The sequence below is a fragment of the Pinus tabuliformis genome, chromosome X, assembly GCF_031772625.1.
Source record: "Pinus tabuliformis cultivar Carrire ecotype Pingquan chromosome X, CPIR1, whole genome shotgun sequence".
Classification (NCBI taxonomy): Eukaryota; Viridiplantae; Streptophyta; class Pinopsida; order Pinales; family Pinaceae; genus Pinus; species Pinus tabuliformis.
In genome coordinates this window covers 360981546-361001329 of record NC_142308.1, presented here as the reverse complement: position 1 = coordinate 361001329, position 19784 = coordinate 360981546, and the positions used below count along the sequence as shown (strand labels likewise).

Genomic DNA, 19784 nt, shown 5'->3' with positions numbered 1-19784 from the left:
TTCATTGTCAGCAAGTCACTGATTTGATTCTAATGGAAAGGTCATGCCGTTCTGGGTTCCAACCTCTAGCTACATATGAAGGTCAAAATAAAATTCAATTGAGTGTCATCAACATACATGGAAGAAGGTTTTGTATTATTCTGGAGTTTAAATTCCCATCCGATATAAAGTAAAGAGAACATTTGATTCTTTGAAAATGAATATAAATTAGTATTACCTAGTAAGTTTGTATCCCTGGCACATATAAAAGAAACATATCAAGTATTATTTTAAGTTTCAATGAAGGAAATTATTATAGGCTAGTTGACCTTAGGTAATTATCTAGAAAGATATATGGATACTTGAAGTTTCTAAAAGTATTTAGTTCCATGAAAAGTGAAAAAGGGTAAAAGATGGATTTTAATAAAAATAAGGAAGGCTTCATTGTAAAGGTCATCCAAACCCTGGCTTGGTGTTATTAAAAATTGAAGGGACTACTCAAGGAAAAGGTGTTAGCATTGCTATTTGTCTGAGTAACAAGGGAAATTACATCAATGTTGATGTGGCCAATCAATTATCAATCCATGAGTTGAGTATCACCAAAAAGCTGAAATTCAAGAATGACAAACAATATGAAATAAATGATCTAGTATTGGGAGTTAATGATTATATTTTCTTATCCCAAACCAACATTACATCTATGTTTGAAAAAGACATTAACATAATTCTGATTTTATCCTAGATAAAAACATTAGGGTATGTCATCTTAAACATGAAGAATAAACTTTGACATTCTGCTATAAGAAGAAGAAGATAACATTCTACGACTTTACAATGAGGTCATATATAAAAGTTCTTTCATCAGAAGACCTAAAAGATGTATCAAATACAATCATTCTAGACAAAAGTCAATACAAAAGATACAAGATTGCTAGATAACATTTGCAAGGTTGTCATTGATAAATATGAAGAAATTTCTTCTCTCAAGAGTTATAGTTGAAGCTTGATCGCACAAATTTACAATGATAGTGCAAAAACATAAAGAAAACCAAGATTGCATAGATAATGAGAAATCAAAATATTTCTTGTAAAGAGTTACAAGCTAGTCAAGTCAGTGCTCTTTATAAATGTGGGATAGATCAAAAAGACTCACTACAATGAAGTAAAGTATAAAAGCATAAAATTACCTAAGGTCCAAATGAGTTTATTAATTCTCGTTGCTGCGAAATCTAGCGGACCTGGTGCAAAGGCTCACCGGTGGGGGGCTAGACCTTATGGCAACAACGAGGAAGGGGTGCCACTATCACCTCAACAACCTTCCTTCTACTCTCTAGTGCGATTTAAACCACAAGAGAGGCTTCCCTAAATCACCTATAATGATATTCTAATACTAGGGCTCAAGGTGATAAGTTTTTGAAGGTCTAAAGATGGATAGAGAGCTTGGCAAGGCCAAAGATAACCTAGGTTTCCAATGCTAAGGTTCAAGCACCCTAAAGTTAGATCACTAAATGGGCTGCTATAAGTTAGTGTTTGGATGATTTTCAATAATATGGTATTCAATGTCATATCGCAGCCTAAGAAAAGACCTCAAAATGATTTTCAACAAGAATGGAATAAGGACTTCAAATAGAGATTAGGGCTTAACAAGAGTAAACTGTTTTAAGGCTATTAGATATGCATAAACAACAAGGTAATAGGGTGATATTGTTAGATTTTACCTGAACCCAACACCCAATATTTGGTCACACTCCCTCTTAGCGAGGAAGGTACTTCCATAACTCGGGTCCATCTCCACACTCATCACATCCACTATAGCAGCTCCCTCTGACACAAAAGCTTGTCCTGCTACCTGATATGGAACTTGAGCTGAGAAACATTCTCCTAGAAGCTTCCCATTCCTAAGCATCCTGCATGGCAATCTTAGTCCTCTTCTACACACTGCTTGGCCCTATTGCTTGTTGCCCAAACTTGCTGCCTACTACTGGAAACTACTGTACACTTCGCAAGCCTCTGCTCGCTCCCTGTGAGTCTCATGTGCTGCCCAGAGCCTCTTGCTTCTTGCCCGAACACTTCAATGTTGAATTTTCCTTAGGCCCTAGATCTGGTCTATGACTAGATCTTAGCACACAAATGCACTAGGAACCCCAACACAAAAGAACTTTGCACAACGGAAACATAACAACTGTGAAATCAATTAAGTGTATAGATTTGATGAGCCCAACACTTGATCTTTATTATTCCATTAATAAAAGAATCATTAGGGCTTCCGTACTAGGGATCATGGCTCTTCATAAAACCTTGATACAACTGGTATACATAGTATTCAAAACTAGGGCTTGAGATTTGATCCATCAGATCTACAATCTGCCCAACAAAACACGACGACAAGTCTAGACTTACTTGTTGAAGGCAGTCCTTCGTCTTCAGTCCTTTTGGTCCTCGTCCACTTCTCTTTTGGCTGTCCTTTGCCTTCAAATTCACACAAAGATCAACTCCATTTACCTTTGTCACTTAGTTTCTCATAGTGGGGCTTGTCCTTCGGTTCACTGTATAATATCAACCTTCTACTCTTGCTGCTGGGTCCTTATTTCTCCAACAGACTTGTTTGTTATACAAATATCACTTGTTGACCATACTACGGCCGCCACACTGACCTCAGTTCATCCCTTTCTCAGTCTTTGTTACTACAACTAACTACCAAACTGCCACTGGCCTACTCGCATTCTATCCAGTGAATTTTGGCACTTTGGCCACCGTTTGTTTGAGCCTCAGACTCTCCTCTGTCCTCCTCATACCCTCGACCTCCACATCAATCCTTACAACCCTTGTTATGCTTGATATCTACCTTAACTAAGCCTCCAAATCTCAGTCTAATCTATTACAGACCTCAACTACCCACTCTAGCATGAAATCTACCCCTTGGCTAACCTAAATTGACCTTTGGCCTACTTGATTTGATCCTCGACCCCTTCTATCCTGGCAGCAGTTAGCCATACCGAGTCTTCTAACCACCCTATGACCTTCTTTAACCCATTTCAGATTGCTAACACTTGCCTCGACCTTTAGCTCTAGGCCTCAACCCTCCAAGTTTGCCTTTCACAACACTGCAGTCCTCTTAACTATGCATGTGAACTTGTTTGGCTATCCAACAAGCATTAACACAACTCCTTTACAACCAGAGAAATCCACAAACAACTTTCTCCTTAACTTGATTAGGTCTCCAACCTCCTCGACCTTCGTTCAACAGACTTCGGCCGCTCTCTTTAGCTCTCCATCTTCTTAAGGGTCTGTAGCCTCTCTATAGGCCAATCTCACTCCACTCAAGAAGTCCTTCTGAAGTGTGTGTACAATGTTCCTCCCCTTAGGCTCTCTACTATATTTTTCTCTTGGGGTTTCTTAGGAAATCTCTAGATCTTTAGGGTTTCAGTCTCTTAACTCCTTAAAACAAACAATTGATTTCTTAGGTCCCAAACGCACTACTTTTGGTCCAAAAACCCAAATTTCGGTAAATTGCCCAACCATCTACTTTTGGTGGGTTTCCTTCTCTCGGAAATACCTTCCAAGCTACCCTAAATTCCAACATTCAACATTTTAAAAGCAACAATTTCTTTTTGTTCGACGACCCTCTACTTGACCTTGTGCTGATTGGTCCTTGTTACCGCTCAAACTAGCAGGGGGTCCTAGAGGGGCACTTGCTTGGTCAAGAGCAACAATGAAGCTAAATCCCACTGTCACCACAGCTAAAGCTTCCTACTCTTTATGGACTTTCACCGATGAGAGGAGACCTGATATATAGAGAATCACTTATGAAGGATAGATCAACTAAGATGGATGTGAAGTGATCTCGGGGACCCTTTCCTAGGAGAGAATCAAGAGTGGGACTTGCTTGCTTTTTAAGCAAGGTACCAGGTTCTCTAGGATAGGGGAATAGGGATTTGAGGGCTTGGCTTAGGGAATGTGACCTGTAAAGGAGCTTCCTAAACCCTAAAATCCTTGTGGAACTTGGTTTCCCAAGTGGTTTTTGAAGAGTTGGCTTTGATAAGATATGGGCCACACGGGACCAAAATGACCCATGTTAGGTCAAGAGGAGGGAGTTTAGCAACCAACGATGATTTTGACCTAAACCAAGAAAAGAAGGGGATCGAAGAAATGATTTTCACTTAAAGGTACAAAATGATCCCTATGAGGAACTAGCCTAGGGAAACTTAGGGAAAAAACCAATCTCAAGGCTAGGGCTTTGGATATCTCACAACCCCACTGTCGGAATTCCCTCAAATTTGGAGGAGGCATAGGAGACACACTAGCGCAGTAGAGGCCAAGAGATCGAAGTTTTTCTATGGGTGGTTTGTCGGGAAAATGATGCCCTAGGAGCCCTAATGTGGCTAGACCTAGAATTAAGAAAGAGAGGTGAAGAAAAATGATTTTTCAAGTGATCACCTTATGGTAGACCAATGCCTAATCCTTTGGGGAGTTTGGAGTCAAGAAGAATGTGAGAATGGACTTCGTTTCTAGGTCAAGGAGTTTTCAAGGACAACTTCGCTTGTCATTAGGGCAAAGCAGAGAGACTTTAAAAGCTTTTACACTTCGTTTTGCAAGGTAAGATGGCTTGTCAAGATAAATTCAATCATAGAATTATCCCTAGGAGAATTCGTTCAACATACATGGCCCATACATAGAGAGATGCTACATAGAAACATAATTCCACAATTTCACAGTAAATGCATGCAACAATTAGCCCTAGTATAGCATAAATACCATCATCAATGCATGTGACAAAGTAAAAGAAGAAATAACATTAAATTTGTACTTACATGTAAGAGTATATATCCAACCATCAATAAACTTGCCAATCAAGAAGCTCCAAGATAAGAAAGGATAATCCAAACATCAAAATTCGTTCGTGCTCCAAAATTTCGTCCACCAAGAAGGAATAGCGAAAATATCTAGAGAGATACAACTCCAAACCAAGTGATGATGCTAAAATGAATCATCATCACTTCTATTTATACACTTCTAATGAGTTCGATTTAGCTACTTGAGCCTACATTAGCCCCTAAAATAAAAACAATGTGCAAATAACTAACTTTTGGTGACAAGCCCACCAAAATAGTTCATAAACAAAATAACAAGCGTATCAAGAGGTCGAATGATCAAAATGCATGTCGTTGGGCCTTCTAAGAAGCCTGATGAAGTCCATAAGTACCATAATGGTGGATAAGACTTCCAAAAGTAATGGACTAAGGGTTGGCCTCTTGTTCTTGACATAATAAACCTGTGGTGCTCCCAATGAGTGTGAGTGCATACAAGTGACCTCATGAGTCTCCAAGTAAATCAAAGATGCCTGTAGACCATCTGTGAGGGCTTAGATGATGGTGTAAGTGATGCCACATTAGCATACAAGTCCCAGGTCATCTGCCAAGTGCATGGTACCACTGTGGGGTTGGTTGGGCAGAGGTGAACCGAGTGCATCTTCCTTGTCCTATAGGTGAATCTCGAGCAATCTATGAACATCTCTAGGGATCCATGGAGTGCTGTCTACTGTTGTGGACGCCTATGCATCTCAACACACACCCTAGATGTGCCAATGTAGCCCTCTGGAGGGTTATGACCCCGTATAGTGAGACCAAACCCAAAATGGAGGCCACTTGCAATCTTGCATTAGATCCAATGCGTCCCCTAGCCTTCCAGTACAACAAGTCATCAAGGAAATCGAGTAAAAGAGCTTACAAACGATGGACAACAGGTGGGGACTTCATAATGGCATGTGCTTCCGTAGTGGGCTTTGGCATGTGCTAATGTCTCCAAACTCCAAATGGGGTTTACCAAGTATCCTATTAGGTGGTTTCTACTTCTAAAGGGAATAGTATGTCCAAGGTACATCCTTTAAAGGGTGGTGGCATTGATAGAGAGATGAATGGAATAGGGGATGAAAGGGGTAGCCTTGGCCCACATGCTAGGGTACAAGGGTAGCTAATAAAAGGGAAACCCTCACAGGAGGGAGAAATCATGGTACATGAGGTGCTCCGACCTTGATTTTTCCACCCTTCTTTATATGCCTTTTGCCTTTTATGATTTTCTTTAATTGACTGCTTGGGGCTCAAGGGATAAGAGCATGATGTGTGAGATATAGCAGTGGATACCCCCTTTAAGGTAGGGCGGTTCATTGCCCACTAGGGGTTGGGACAATCATGGGTTCCTAAATGATAAAGGAGGCTCATCTAGGGCTTGTAGGAACCAGGGTGATGGCCATGATGATGGGGTAGAGCTCATGTATTGGATTTTGCCCATGTGCTAAATGTGTTTGTCCCGACCATCTTTTGCATTTTGTGGTACATTTTCTTGTTGAATATGGCCAATTATGCTTTTACTTTTCTTTTCTGCTGCATCAACCTTCGGGGCATCATTCAGGCCTGACCCAAGGTGTGGGCAAGGGGAAGGGGAAGGCTAACTCTATGTGGACCCAGTGGAGGAATGTGGACCTAGGTGGGAGAAATGATGAATGGGGTTATAATGAGTGGAAGGGGAGTAATATATATGGATGAGGGAGCGGGACCACACAACCAAAATTAGGGTTTCCCATGTAGTACCATCCCTAAAGCCGAAGGACCAGTAAAAGAGATCCCAACAGACTAGGGTCCAAGGTTGACATCCAAAAGAGGTCTAGGGGACAAGAGTACAAACCTAGTCTACTCTTTCTGCCGAATCCCCCCATTAATCCATGCTTAGAAGTGCCCATGACAAGCAAACTATAATACTCAATTACTAAATGACAAGGCATACCTTTAGGTTTGGGAGGCCCACCTTCAAACATACGATTATAACAGATGGGTGAGGGACCACATGGCTAGCTTAGGTGGTGGAGAATGGCACAACGAGCTAGTTGGTGGATGGAAGGGGTTGCTGACTGTCGGCTAAGGACCATCTTGGAGAATTTTTTTCTCCCAAGGGTATCACTCACAAAATGGTGGGTAATAGTCCTCATCTTGTGATTGTCGGCAGCTTCAGCCCCTCGGCGCGGCTTCTGCAACCCCTTCAACAACTTCAAGATCTGACTGTTATCCTTTACATCAGATCCATTTCTAACTCAATCTACACTCGACTCTAGCAATACTTGCTTTTAGAGGCAACTTCTGCACTTAAAACTAAATGCAGGTCTAATCTCCAGGCCTCCTCCAGCATGTACGCAACTCTCTCTCAGTTGTGCAGAGTTGCCGCCTTCAATTCTAATACAGAGGATGAGTCTGCTTTGTTCTTCCTAAGTGAGGAACTGCTACTGCTGCTGCATATCTCCACACTGGACCCATGTTAAATTTCCTCAAAACCTAGCACTTGTCAATAAATCTCAAACAAACCCTTAAACAATTTATTAATTTATGCACAACCAGGTTCTTAAGGAAAATAATGCACAATGGAAACACACAAAAATCATCATCACATTGGACAGACATTATACCTCGAAAAATCCATAAGGGTGAAAAACCAACAAACTTGTTCTATTAAGAACTTGGGCTCCCGTACCAGGGATAATGGCCCATTAGAGGAAAGATACAAACAATTGAGCAACCTAAATGCGACTCCCTCACTATCCCTTGCTCCCTTCCTTAGGCCCTTGCTCAACCTGACACATTGGAGTATCACACTCCTCCTGAGGCTAGTGCCATTGTATTGTGTCTTCATCACTCCCTCAAATCTCCTTGTATAACTTATTAATGACTAAAACCCTACCCCTAAATCTCAATGGTCAAGATTAAATCTTGCCACCTCAAGATCAATGGTTGTGATTTTATCTCTCACTGAGATCACTTAAGTGACTCAACTTTATAATAAAGTCACTTTTAATCATTAAATACAAAAGGTACTTTATAAAATCACTTTAAAAAGTTTATCATTTAGAGAGGCAATCTTCCACATGCTAAGACACCAAGCCATTGTGGAAGTCCTACCAAATAACATAATCCAATAGACATCAATCCTTCTAGAGTATGTTAGGCTATTTGTTGAGAAGTGTAGTTTGGGAGGTACTCCCACAACCCCTGGGGTATTGGGTTTTTGAGGAGTTGACCCACGAAAACAATGTTTTGTGGGCAATGTAACCAAGTGATGGGCTTTGGAACCAAAGCTGTGGGCTAAAGACCCAAGAGAAATTCATTGTTTATTCTATTTGTTGCACGAGGGGCACCTTTAATGGGCTAAAGGCACCTAAAGCTACAATGGAGAGGGCTTATGTCAATGAAAATAATTTTATTCCTTATGTTAATTGTGTTTAAGCATGTAGGCTCAGGTTGGCTTGGGCTAAGGATGTGACCCTTTGTGGTAAAGTCACTCCACTAAGAACACTATAAGTAGGAATGAAGTTGAGCTCATTTGACATCCATTTCAACTCATCTTATGTGAAGACAATAGCCTAAGAAGACCATAGATCCTTAAGGAGCCAAGTAGGAGTTGAGAGAAGAAAGACAAATCTACTCTTTCTTGTGTTCTAGTGCAGGCCAAGCTTTGGAGGGTTGGTCAAGTTGGTTTTTGGTATGGTTATGGCCATATGAACTATGGAATATCTCTGTGTAAAGGTCAAGCTGATTTTTGTGCCATTAAGGAGGGATGCGACCATTGTTACTACTGAACAAAGAGGTTGTGAGGCCCGTGGTGAAGCTGGAATGAGGGTTGAGATCCCTCAAGTCATGCGCAAGAGTTTAAGGGATGAGTACGTAAGGTAACTTCAAATATTTATAGTTTGAGGTGGCCGTAGGAAAGAGTAGACCCTAAGGTGGCCGCATGAGCCTTTAATAGGCCCGAGAATCCTCAAATATACAATGTACAAGGCTGAGACTTCAGGACTAAGCATAAGTCGTGAATAGGTATGTGGCATTGTTTTCATGTAGATGATTGCAAAGTTTATTTTGTGGAAGTTTATCCTTGAATGAGGGATAGGACAATATGTTCCAAGGACTGATATGTTGGAAAATATAACTAGGTTCAATCTTCATTAAATGTATTTGAGTCATCATGTAATGTACTTGTTAAGAGAATAAAGAAAATTATTATTACTATTATGACTTATTAAAGCATCGGTTTCATGCTTGGGTCATCATATTTTAGGTCAAAGTCCCCATTGAGGACTTCTAGGATTTATTCTGAGTCAATAGTGTCATTGTACTTTTAAAGAGACCCTTCTTGGGCTTTTGAATCATGTAAAAAGTTTAAGTATTGAGTCAAATATGAATTATGTTGCCTCTACATCAAGTCAACCTTAAGATAATCAAGTCGGCCTTAAAGAGGGCTATTCGACCTCACAAAAGGACTATAAATGAAGCATTTCGAATTCCATTTGACACACACACAACAAGCTATTGATTTGGGGCAGCATCAGATGTGCTCTAGGACTCAAATTTTGTAGGGAGGCTTGGGCACATGTATTCCAAAGAACCTAGAAAGCGTTTTGAGAATTTCCACCCATAAACAATTTTATTAAAATAATTAATATTTTTTATTGGGACCCTAAGTCTAAACTTAGAAAATTAAAAATATTAATGGGTATTAATCTAATTGTGGGTGTAACTACTAGAAGAAGACAAGGATCAAGCTAAAATGATCTTAGCCATTGATTAGCTTTTAATCTAGGCTGTTGAATGTCAATGAGAAGATTATTTAAGGAAGCTTGAGGGTCATTTAAAAAACACACTGAGAGATCAAGAGATCAAATTTTTGAAGTGAGAAGTTCTCAGGAGGAAGTTCTGATTGAGGAGATTTCGTGCAGTTGAGGGGCAGGGATAAAATCCAGAGAGAGAGAGAGATTTTCTTAGCTGGAGAATCATCAACAGAGAGAGGCAGAGAGTGATCCAACAACTCTCATGCAGAGGTTGACGCAGGGCCACAAAGGGCCATGCAGAGGATGAGAGAGAGTCCGAGATTTTGCTAGGCAGAGTCAGTTTCAGAAGTCGGGAGCTGGGGTATGAGATCGGGAGGCTGAGAGCAGAGACTTCAGGCAACAAATCGATGAGTACGCTGGGTGATGTAGTGCCTAGAGGAGTTGACGCAGGGACTGCGTGAGGACTGCACAGAGGTAGCGTAGGGCCTGCTAGAAGCACCTCATCCAGTGATCAGATCAATCGAGAATTTTTTCAGCGATTGTGTGAGGTAATCTCACAAATTATTTTGCCAGTATTTCTCTCTGTAATTGAATAACCTGTGAGGTATTCAGAGATGTATTCAAAATTTGCTACTTCTTAATAAAAAGAAACCCTTAGAGTTGTTGCACTGGTTTTCCCATCTCGGGATTTTCCGAGGACATTTGTCCAAAATAGCGGTGTTTATTGTGTTGTATTTTCTTTCTTGCTCAGTGTCTTGTTTCCGCATAATATTTAATTAAGTGAACGCTGCAGTGTATGTGTTACAATATTTGCCGTAGGAAACTGCAAGAAATTTGTTTGAAGGAATTTAACAAATAGGAGTAATATCATCAGTTGTTGCGGTAAGGATTCTAGTTGTGGAATTTTCACATGGTATGAGAGCTGCAGGTGAAGCAAGAAGAGAAGAGCCGGTAGATCCAATGTTGAGCAAAAGAGGGAGTTTGAAAAGTTGCAGGAGGCAACAATTCAAAACCCTAGAGGGTTTGCGCAGTTCTTAGCCAAGGGCTGAAATTTCGAGGCAGTCTCTCTCCGAGAGAGTCAACGGAGAGAAGGGCTTCCAGCTCGAATTTTTGCCGGGGTAGAGGGAGCAACGCTGAAGTCTCAGCGTGTGGAGAAGCTGGTGGGACGTAGATTTTTCTGTAGGTAGTTTGTTGGGCAGAAAATCGTCAGAAGAGAGAGGAGAAGCACAGTTGAGGGAATTTCTTCCTCAAAGAATTCCTAGCCAAGGAATTCAAATTCTCTAGAGCTGAGCAATAGCAAGGGGCAACAATTTTACTAGCTCCAACAGGGACTGTGTAGGCTAGCCCAGCAATAGCGCAGAAGAGAGGAGATTATAGACATTTTTGGCAGAAATGGCAACCAGTGGCTTGAGGGATTAGGACAGGTTGGATGGAGCATCCAACTATGTCATATGGAAGGAAAGAATGTCATTCCTTCTAGATGAGCATGCCCTCAAGACATACGTCGACAACGTGGTGGCTACCCCTGCAGATGCAGATCCATTGAAGAAGTACCGATTAGAAAGATGATCCTTGATGGGTAAAGGATCACGTAGTGTGTCATGTCGCTAGCAGAGGGACTGTTAAGGAGATGTGGGATGCCTTGGCAACGCTATATCAAGGATCTTCTAAGCAACGAAAGATGTACTTGGAGTAGAAGCTGAGATCTGCTTAGATGCAGAATGTGGAGTGTGTGGATCCATTCCTCACAAAGATGAAGGCAACTTATGATGAGTTGTTTGCTGCGTGGCATACACCTTAGGATTCAGAGTTGGTTGAACTGGCCCTCAATTCTATCTTGGATGAGTGGAAAGTCTTTGTCTAGAGCATGCTGGGCAAAGCAGCATTGCCGAATTGGGATGAGATGTGGGCAATGCTAAAGCAAGAGGAGTTGAGGAGAGACTTAGTCAAGGTGAAGCTTGACGGAAGAAACAACAACAGTGGGTCGAAGCCCAAGGAGGAGGAAGATAGTGTAGCCCTTGCATCGAAGGGACAACAGGAGCAACAAAGGCATCTTGAAGATCAAGTGTTTCAGGTGTGGTGAGATGGGTTACTACGCTACGCAGTGTCCTCTCAAGAAGAAGGACAAGGATGAGAAACATGATCCGAAGGCTGCGCCTGCGAAGATCGAAGAGGAGTTCGCCATGACGGCCGAAATACCTCTAGGAGCGAGGTGGGATGATTTGGAGCTGTAGTTCGAAAGAATACAGATGGGCAAGATCCTTGAGGAGTCCACCTCTTCGATCAATACCTTGTTACTGGAGCCCAGTTTTATGGTAGTAGGATGGACTAGTGTCGGATGGTGCCAAGGAGTGTCGAGGAGACATTGTAGTGGCTAGGAGCACTAGAGACTGAACATTGGAGAGCAGAGTTGGAAGTAGTGCAGATGGCACGAAGCAGAGGTTAGTAGCAGCGCAGTAGATTCAGAGGGTCAGTGCAGAGACTAGCAACAGTCAGGCTCCAACACTCACGTGGTATCATATTGAACATAGTTAGTTTAGTAAATTTGGATGTTTTTCCGTTGCTGATAGAGTAGCAACAACAGTTTGCAATGCAGTAGAGTTGGCAGTGGTAGTGCTAGGAGCAACACAGATGCAACACTTGAGAGGGAGTTGTAGTTCGGATGTAGTGTTGATAGTGGCAGTGTCAACAACAGTACAGTTGCAGCAACAATGCAGTAGTTGGTGGACAACATGTTAGACATCAGCAACGCAGAGGACGATGCTTCAGAGTCAGAGCAATATGCAACAACGTATATTGCTAGAGCACATTCCTCGCTAAGAGGGATTGTTGATTTGTGGTAGCATCGAATGTGCTTTAGGCCTTAAATTTTATAGGGAGGCTTGGGCACATGTATTCCAAAGAACCTAGAAAGTGTTTTGGGAAATTCCACCTAGATACAATTTTATTAAAATAATTAATATTTTTTAATGGGACGCTAAACCTAAACTTAGGAAATTAAAAATATTAATGGGTAATAATCTAATTGTGGGTGTAATTTCTAGAAGATGACAAGGATCAAGCTAAAATGATCTTAGCCATTGTTTAGCTTTTAATCTGGGCCGTTCAACGAGAAGATTATTGAAGGAAGCTTGAGGGTCATTTGGAAAACACACCGAAAGATCAAGAGATTGAATTTCTGAAGTGAGAAGTTCTTAGGAGGAAGTTTTGATCGAGGAGATTTGTTGTAGTTGACGGGTAGGGATAGCATCTGGAGAGAGAGAGAGATTTTCTTAGTCGGAGAATCATCAGTAGAGAGAGGCAGAGAGTGATCCAACAGCTCTCACACAGAGGCTGATGCAGGGCCACGCAGAAGCAACGTGGAGGGTGAGAGAGAGTTTGAGATTTTGCTGGGCAGAGTCAGTTTCAGAAGCCGGGAGCCAGGCTGTGAGACCGCGAGGCTGAGAGCAGAGACTTCGGGCAGCAAATCGATCAGTAGGTTGGGTGATATTGTGCCTAGAGAAGTTGGCATAGGGACAGCGTGAGGATTGCATAGAGGCAGCGTAGGGCCTGCCAGAAGCACCTCATCCAGTGACCGGATTAGCTGAGATTTTTCTCAGTGATTGTGTTAGGTATTCTCACAAACCTTTTCGCCAGTATTTCTCTCTGTAACTGAATAACTTGTGAGGTATTCAGAGATGTATTCAGAATTTGCTACTGCTTAGTAATAATAAACCCTCAATGCTGCTACATCGGTTTTACCACATTGGGTTTTTCTGGGGACATTTGTCCAAAAATAGCGGTGTCTATTGTGTTGTATTTTCTTTCTTGCTCAGTCTCTTATTTTTGCATAAATTTAATTAAGTGAAGGCTGCAGTGTATGTATTACGATATTTGCCGTAGGAAACTGCAAGTAATTTGTTTAAAGGAATTTAACAAATAGGAGTAATATCATCAGTTGTTGCAGTAAGGATTCCGGTTGTGGAATTTTCACACAAGCAAGTTCGATATCTCTTGAAGTTGGGAAAAAGTGCGAAAAAGAGGAAGGAAGGCAAAAGTGATGCGAGTATGGTCTAGGTGAAGGAAAATCAAAGTTTTGGTGCATCTATCTCTCTCTCTTGTGCCCTGGTTTGGTAGATCGAAGTTCTCTAGTTGATGCCGTAGCCAATTGCTGCATGTTGTTGTTGCCATAGGTCGAAGTTGCTAGTGCTAGGTACTGCTACCTCAAGAAGCTGTGTTGGGCCAAGATCAAAATTTCTAAGTAATGATCGAAGTCTTTCAGTGAAGATCGAAGTCTCTAAGGCAAGGTCGAAGTTGTTGGGTCGAAGAAAGTGCTGCTACTGCTATTGCTACTGTCAGGTCTAGTAGGATCACCTGAAAAGGAAGAAGAAGGATGACTTGGTGTGAAGGAATGTTTGTGTCAAGGTCTAGAGTCTTGGAATATCTCAGGAAAACTATTGAAGGAAGAATTACTGACTGGGTTTTCCTCTAGAGAGGGTTTTTTCCCTTGGCTGTGAGCTTATATCTGGTGTCCATTGATTTTTGTGCTATTGCTTGATGAACTAAAAGAAAGAAGATATAAAGGAACCTGATAAGAAATCAACAATATCACAAGTAATTATCAAGTATAAGAAAATCTTTCTGCATTTTTGATTTTCTAAAATGATATACAGTGGTTAAGGGCTACCATATACTGTTAGAAGTCAAGGTTGTTAGGGATGCGTTGGAAAGTGAATTCATGGAGTGAGTAGACCTTGTTGTGAAGCCTAGTGGTTAGTGAATTTGAAGTGGAAAATCATTGTGTGAAGGAAGATATGAGGATCTGAATTGTGCAAGTAAATCTAGAGCAACAAAGGACCTTGTGAGTAGCTGTGCACGAAGCTATTGGAGGAGTAGTATCTCTGTGAGATAGGTGGCGAAGGACCTGCCAGGTGTTCAGTGACCTTGAGAACTGAAAGGGATGTTGTGTAAAGTGTTTCTTCAACAAGTAAGTGTGTTAATTTTGTCATTGTTCTTTGGCAGATTAAGAGTCAAATGTTGTTGACCTCAAGCCCTAGTTTTCCATGTATCAGGGCTTTGTAAGGGCCATGATCCCTAGCACAGGAGCCCTATGTTTGATTTGTTAAAGCTGTAATAAAATCATGTTTTGGGTTTGCAAAAACAATGTGTACTTTGTTGATTCACTGCTGTACATTTTTCGTTGTGTAAAATGCTTGTAGTTGTGGTATTTCAGTGTGTTTGGGATCATGTTTTAGACATAGGCCTAATTGTTGAGTGCCAAGGAAAAATAACCACTATCCCTTATGCTAGATATTGCTTGTATTTGATTTATAAAGACTAACTATAAATTATATGCCAACTGTTACCCATCAAAAGGTGGGTAACGCCATAGGAGAAATCTTTTCTCCTTATGTTGCATAGCCAGCCAACCAACAACACTACATTGCTTAGTATATGATGACATGCCACATTCCTCTGCCGTTTGCACTAGTCAAACACCTCTCAAAATCTGACATTCCTCTTAAAGGAAGGTGGGTCACCACTTGGCAGGTACTTTAAACATTTTGCAATCATGTGCTTTTACTTAATGGAAGGATCTTTTCAACTATATGCCTAGTCTAAATGGAACCTCTATCTTAACTGTTTTGAGACCAGTCTTTAGAGTAGGTTGTGGGATGGAAGACAAATATCTAATTCAACAATGATTACTTGAAACCGTTTAAGTATGCCAATGACCAATGTTAAGAGGTGCTCACCAATGAAACTTAAGATGCCAAATGCTTAAGATAGACAACAAAGATGTCAAAGCCTCTTAAGGTTATGATTTTTAACTAGAGCAATTATACAATGATTTCTCAACAATGTTTCAATTAGATGCCGAACACAAAGATGCCAATTAGATCTTAAGGCTCAAATAACTTAAACCATTAATGAGATTAGAGGATTTAAAGCCTAGATGTTTTAGTGATTTTAGTGTCAAGTTAACAATTTCTCAAATCTAACACAAAACAAGCAATTGTTAGAACTTAACAACACAAACCACCATTAGCCAATTTAACCATGAAAGTGCTACTTATGATGAAGTATAAGACAACAATAAGTATGTCATTTCATATCAAGGAATTAAAAAACATATAAAACTGAAAATGGCCAATGAGCTGCCTAATGACTTGCCAATTGATATAACCATTTTGCCAATATAAATTGATGAACTTTTAGCCCTCTTAATATGTTATATTCAGACAATTTCAGATCTGATTATGTCTTTTATGCAGAGATATCAGCAAGCAAAAGACTAGATCTGAGCTAGATATTCAATACCCAAGTAGGCAAAACATTAGCAAAATTTTACCATGAAATTATTGGAGTATTTAGACCACTTAGATACGATTTTAGGACTTTTAATTCACTGTTATAAAATGAATGTGACAGCTGAAGCAAAACAGTGATAAAGTGAGGGTTTAGAGAGCAAACCCTAGGCCCAAATCTTTGTAGCACACTTGCCAAAATGCCAAATTTCTCCAATGATTATGCCATCCGAAAACACAAATTTTGAGCCAATTTTCTCTGCAAAACACACCAAGTATTTAGTCCAAAAAATTCAAAGATGAGCGGGGAGCAAATTAGGGCCAAGGAGGGCTAGCACTAGGCCCAATAGGCTAGCGGTGGGCTAGAGAAGGCCTAGCGGCTAGGGATTGAGGCTAAGGAAGGGCTGAAAGGGGTCAAAAAGAGGGCCAAAAGGGAAAGTGAAGGATTGGAAGGAAGGCTGAGAGTAGGAGAGGACTTGAAAACCCACGACAAGCCCCTTAGGGTAGCTGTCTAGGGTCAAGGAGGGGGGGCGAGGCCTTCTAGGTCCATGACAAGGCCAAAAAAGGCCTTAAACCCTCAACACAAGGCCAAGGGAGGAGGCCGAGGCCCTTTAGGTCATCAGCCTGCCTCTGGGGGCTAAACATGATGACGTTGGGGCCACAAAGGCTGATGCAGGGCTAGGAGAGGATGACACTAGCCCTGGAGAGGGTAGATCTGGGCTTGAGAGCCCTAGAACTTTGAAACCCTTGCTCCAAAAATTTAGTTTGCTTTAGATCTGCAATTTGCTTCAGAACTTTTTCAGTAGCTGGCCTTGCAAAAATTTTAGACTCTAGATCTTACCTTGAAGGGCCTAGATGTAGCTCTAATCCAACTCTTCTCCCTTGATCTAACCTACACAAATGGATTTACAACTATGCAAAACCCGAATATATACAAAAAATCTCAAAACCCCAAAACCCCAGCTAGAAAAAATAATTTACAAAATATATTATACAAATTTATTTACAAATGTACAAATATACGATGCCTTTAAGAGGAATTTTGTGAAATAATTTTTTTAAGAGACCTTTTTGATAAATGGCTAAGTGTACTTTGGACGATAAATGCAAGCTACAACATTAGAGAAGTTAGATAAACCATATAAAAATTTGAAGTCCAAACAAGGTTAGTCTACGTCCATAGTTTGTGAACTTGGAGGTCAAGGATGGGGGAACCTGCAAACACTATATATTTTTTTCAAAAAAGCTTGTTAGATATATGGCGAATTAGATCACTTAAGATAGACCCAAATTCTACCAATAGAATGTTCTTATCACCATCTAATGAATAAACAAACTTGCAAAATTTTAAGCACAATATAGGAATGCCCGTACCCTACATGTACCACAAATTAGTAGACAGTAAAGTTATAAACACCATGAATTGCACTTCAAATTCTTTATTATGATTCAAAAAACGATCCCAACGGGACAATAGCGTTACATCAAATTTTCTATAGAATTTTCTTAGCTAAACATCAGATGACTTGAGACACAAATGACTCTCAATTTGTAGATAAATTCTCAAAGTGGAAAATAACGGTTAGCTGGCTTGATCCCCGCCAAAATAATCTCGACCGTTGATAAATATTTGATGATTTTTAATCTCTGTCGTTGAAATAATTATTTTTGAGGAATTTTTGAATTTCTCATTAAACCCATTTTTTATTAGCTCAAAAGTAATTATTTTGAGCTAATTTCCTCAAAACATTGGCTTTGACTTGACCACGAAGGTCCAAGGGTCCATTTTTTCTTGAAATTTCCAATATTCCTTGGTGGAGGACCTCCAAAAATTAATTTATTTTAAGACCCACGATTTTTTCCACTTTGAGAATTTAATTTCTTTAGCATTTTAATTTTTTGACTCTAATTAATTAATTTTATGGCTTAGGAATAATTCTATTTTTGCCAGAAAAATTAATCAATTGACACTTGAGGGGATTAATTAATTTTCCACCCTCTAATATTATAGTCATGGTGTCTAAGTATGAGGGACTATGCACTAAAACATTTTTTACATAAGATTTTATATAATTCAATCTTCAAAGGGAGACTACCCGTTCGTTATAGACCCTCAATTAATTATCCAATTCTGCGACACAATATGATCTATTAGACCAAGTGATTTGTAATAAAATAATTTAGGCAATTAGCTAAAATTATTCTCAAATCACTTTTACAGAAGACTCGATTAAAACACTAGGACTCACTTAAGACTTTGATGATAAATTCCACCCTAGCTTTTGGGTGAAGTTGGAGGGAAAAACTCTGCCGCTCATCCGTGTTTAGAAACACCGCTGAATCAGTGAGACAAAAAGACCTCCTAGGATGAAATTCGTCACCAAAATAATAGGCTTACCTAGGTTGTTACATAGATACGCAGTCTTACTAGCATCATTTTCATTAAAAAATTGCAGAATGGGTTTACAAAGACACAATAGCTGATGGCTGATGATCTCGACCTTTGAAAAAAAATATGGTACATCTGCTTCCTTGGAACTTTGACAAAATGTGTGCAACAAGTCCAAGGTAACAAAATAGTGGAAGAATATGAAATAAGGTTTATGGAGCTGTGAAATATGTTTCTTATCTAGATACTGACGAATGCCAAGCTGAGCGATTCGTCTATGGATTAAACCCTCGAATCAGGGCCATGGTTAGAATGTGGAAGCCATTGTCAGTAGTAGAAGCAGTTGAATGTGTCCACTATGCAGAGGAGCATTTAGGGATCAAAAGGGATATCAGGCCGACGAGACCCCCATAGCTAGGATTTCCTGGTAAGACTCCTTGGAACCTCTTCAGGAGGAGTAGCTCGATACTGCCTCCTTATGGCAATAGATTTACCCCAAGAGGAGTAGGAGCAAGAGAACCCATGACAATTAATACTATAACTGTTGAATCGTCAAACTCAAGTCAGTGGAAATCTTGAGGAACTACTAATAGAGGAAGAAACGCAAGAGGAAGTAGCACAAGAAGATGGAGCTCCTTTTCTAGAAAGTCACAATCGGACTCAAGGGATCGTCCCAGGTTAATTATTAGGGATGTGGAGGACCTCATTTTCAATGTGATTGTCCAAAGGCTTCAAATGTAATGCAACAAGAAAGAAATGGGCCATCATCAAATACCAAAGGCAAGCATATAATTCATGCAATAGTCAACAACAACCAGACAGAACATCAGTTCACTGTAGTGGAATCTTTAGGTACTATTAACGACATACAACTCAAAATATTATTTGATACTGGTGCTACTAATAGTTTCATTTCGTCATATGGATTAAATAAATGTGGGTTGGCAGCCCGCAAGCAAAAATGATTTTAGACAGGTGGAAATGGCTTAAGGAGAACTTCAATCTGTAGATTTAAGTGTTGAGGAATGTAAAGTTGATCTAGGGGTTTGTTCGACTAAGTTAAAAGTATGTGTCATAGCCTTAGGAAGTTATAACCTCATCATAGGCATGGATTGGTTAGAAGATCATCAAGCTTGGGTAGACTGTTATGGGAAAAGAATTCTCTGCATAAATGATGAAAGGGAGACAATCCAAATCCAAGGTATTAAGAGAATGTATCTTTACGTTTCATCTCAGCAATGCAAATGAAGCGTTGCTTAAGAAAAGGATGTCGTGTATATGCAGTTCAAGAAGCAAGCAAGGAAAAAGGACCGTCCTTAGAGCAATATCCGGTGTTGTCTAATTTTTTAGATGTTTTTCAAAGGAACTACCAGGATTACCTCCTGAAAGGGAGCTTGATCTCACAATAGAATTAAAGCCTGGTACAAAACCAATCTCTAAAACACCCTACAAAATGATGGCTTTGGAACCTCAAGATTTACAAATTCAACTAAAGGAACTATTAGATATAGGGCACATCCGACCTAGTATTTCACCATGGGGT

The 19784-nt window shown here is 40.2% G+C and overlaps 1 protein-coding gene across 1 annotated transcript in view; it reads left to right on the top strand.

Annotated features, from left to right (window-relative positions):
• Positions 1 to 19784, top strand: part of LOC149139996 (folylpolyglutamate synthase-like) — a 237692-nt gene that overhangs the window by 113477 nt on the left and 104431 nt on the right. The window lies entirely within an intron of this gene.